Source organism: Ixodes scapularis, unplaced genomic scaffold (genome assembly GCF_016920785.2).
Source record: "Ixodes scapularis isolate PalLabHiFi unplaced genomic scaffold, ASM1692078v2 PGA_scaffold44__24_contigs__length_19508400, whole genome shotgun sequence".
Lineage (NCBI taxonomy): Eukaryota > Metazoa > Arthropoda > Arachnida > Ixodida > Ixodidae > Ixodes > Ixodes scapularis.
The window spans coordinates 18,496,263-18,499,406 of record NW_024609873.1 but is presented as its reverse complement, the minus strand read 5'-3'; positions in this window follow the sequence as shown (position 1 = coordinate 18,499,406).

The window sequence follows — 3,144 nt, the reverse complement described above, 5'->3', positions numbered from 1 at the left end:
GTCTAGCGACGGACACGTTAAAGAGACGCTGACAGGGTATTTGTGCGCGCCAAGGTTCTTATTTGTACATGACCTATGAGAGCCCAACTACCCAGACCATTCGCGGCCCGAAATCCGTTTTCTTTCCGCCTGGAAACCACCGATCGAGATTTGGCCGGTTTGAGTTGCGCTCACTCTTTTCTCCATGCTCATGTGCCGCTTTCTATGGTTTAGACGCAACTACGAAAGAAAATGAAAGTCCTGGGTCATTGAAGGCACGCACTCAATTCAACAAAGTGACAAAAAAGTAATACCCACTTTTTGTGGCCCCTAAAGAAACTGGAAATACGTTGATTAAAAAAAAAAAAAGTTTGACAGCCACGTGATTTCCGGTATTCAGTTTCGGTTTCGGTTTCAAGCAGTTGCGTCCTTCGACTTTATTAAAACTATACGGGACACTGTAGCAAAATAATGATTGAGTAGACTTCTGACACCATAATTACTCGCCTGGCGAAAAATTTTAAAAAGCGTTTAGGGGGTGTCACTGTCTTTTCAAGGCGTGGCCACCACGGTCATGCTTTTTCTTTGATTCCTAAGTGGTTGTTCGGCATCCGTATCGGCTGATGCCGAAATATGATTGGCTGCTGAGCGATAATAAGCTGTTTGGGATTCGCTACGCCCAGCGTTTCCTAAGATGTCAGTGACCATGGTGGTTGTAGACTGGAAGGTTTCGCCGCTAAAAATCGTACACGTTTATTTTTCCTTTTCTTTTTTTTTTTTTGAGCTTATTTTATTTTTAAGCATAAATAAACTTACCTAACGTTGTCTGTGCCTGTATTATTTTTCTTCCACTGTCAAATTGTTTCATTCGGTCTCTGTTCTCAATCATGGGTTCAATTCGTAGTGTTTAACTTCCACCGGGTTGCCGTCGCACAGCATTTTCGCGAGCAATCATGCGGAGAAACCTCGATGGCTTTTCGTTCTTGGGTTGCGTTTAAAGGGACCATAAAATGAATTTTGGTCTGGTGTAAATGATTTTAAATTGGGACTTTACTAATCGCATATTGTTTAGTTGGCCAAAAGAGAGAGGGTAAAAGGTCAAAAGCCAGCTTTCGGTGCGAACATTTGAAAATATAGCAGACCTTTCCTTCGAAAGTTCTCCGCCTTTTCACTATGATACATCCGCGGCTCCCAAAGCGCGCCAGCGGTGCCAACCTGACGTCAGCCGAGGCCAGCTCACGTATTGGACACGAGAACTGCGTCACTCGGACGTATGCGCTCGTCAACAATCAATTCGTCGACGAATGTTTAGATTCGCGTAAGTGGCCAATGAGTGCCCTGGGGGAACTTATCGTCACTGAGGAATGTACAGTGGAATAAACGACAACTTCTATGGTGTGCATAAAAAGCACGGAGGAAGCTAAGAGTCATCGCACCGGTGTCGAAGAATGCCACGACGACGTCATTTCACGATTCGCATTTGAGCTGAAGATTAAGGCTAAGGAGAAAGAAGCAGGAAATACGGAGCCCGTAGCTTTTCTCACTTTACCAATGTAAGCTGAAACTGGGAAAAGTATTTCAGCGAAATGCTGATGTTTGTAACACTGTCTCTATTTTAATAAGCTGCAAAAAAAAGTATAGATATATCCCTAGTTTCAGGGTTATAGTTCATTATATATATTGTAATTGACCTTTTTCTGAGTTTGGCCACGATCGTGGCGTGCCCTAGCGGGAATCGCTCGAAACACTTTTGGTGGCTCCGGGAACGTCTTTCCGTCGTCCGCGCCAGGCCTGGCTTGTCTCCCGGTCCATGTGTTTGCGTGTGTTCTCTGCTGGCGTTGTTCCCTCCTTTACGAATTTGAGTGTGTCTTTCTGTCGTCGCTTCACGTGCATATTTTCTTTGAAATGGCTGAGAAGGACCTGGAGGATTAACAGAAGCCAATGTCTAGGATACAGAGGACCTTGTTCGTTTTTATACCTTCAGGGATGGATAGACCGCCGACGCCTCATCGGTTCTTACCATCGACTCGGAGTCACTTCATAGTCACTTCGGTGTCGCGTCTTTCAAGCAACTAAAAAAAAAGGGTCTGCTTTCAAAGCAAAGTCGCAGATGTTATGTAAGGAAAGCAATGGTGACCAGCTTGGATACCGACCCAACCATCTACCTTGTGCGGAGCTTGTGAGCTCCCTTTATGATTCCCGGCCACTACAACCAGCTGATTTCACTCTCCTCGATCGCTTAAATTATTCAAGCTTATCGCATCCGTCACTTCTCCGTCCTGTGTACCGCGCGAGGGCACGGGACATTGCCGTATTCGGGAATGTGTAAACAAACTCGGGCGGTGCGAAATCCGAGCCGTCTTGATATCGCGAAGGATTGCGTGCACCGTCAAAAAGTAAGGAACGGTATGTTAGAAACAATCCATCTTTGAATTCGGCACGTTTACGAACCTTCGACAAAGTGGGCCCAGCAAACAGACGGGTTCACGGTTGGTTGCCAAGAAGTTTCATCAAGGTTCGTTGTCTCCGTAAGGCTTAAATTCGTTTCACTCACTTTAAATGTTTTGTCAGTTGTTTTTTTTTTTTTTTTCAACGTGGCAACACGCAAATGCGTATAGCGCACGCCTGAAGAACGAAAAGCTTTATGTGGTTGTTGTTAATGGAGTACCGGGTACGGCATGATTACGTCGCACAACCTCGTTTGCACGTTGACTATTAACAAAAAATGGTCAAAATACTGGCCAGCTGGTGTAAGTTTAACATGATGGAAAACGATATATGAATACATGAAAGCTTGATGGAACATCGAGGACAGGGACGGAAAGAGTACTTCTTTCAAGAAGTCCTGTATCCGTCCCCGTCCTTGATGTTTTAGCCTTTTATGTATTCTTATCTATTCACCAACGCTCTCATTTTTAATTATTAAACCTGAGACTGAGGTTGGGAAAGGAAAAACGGGCAACGTCTCAAAAGACGTTGCCTGTTCTTTTTCTGTGTTCTTTTGCGTTTACCTTTTCCTACCCCAATTCCAGGTATATCATGAGGTTCACATTTCTGTATTTTAGTTAAAAGCAGAATGTATCACTTTCACATTGATGATCCAGCCACCTGACACGGGGGACTCTCGTCATAGGCTTTTGAAAGCAGGGCAAAAAGGGTGGGGTG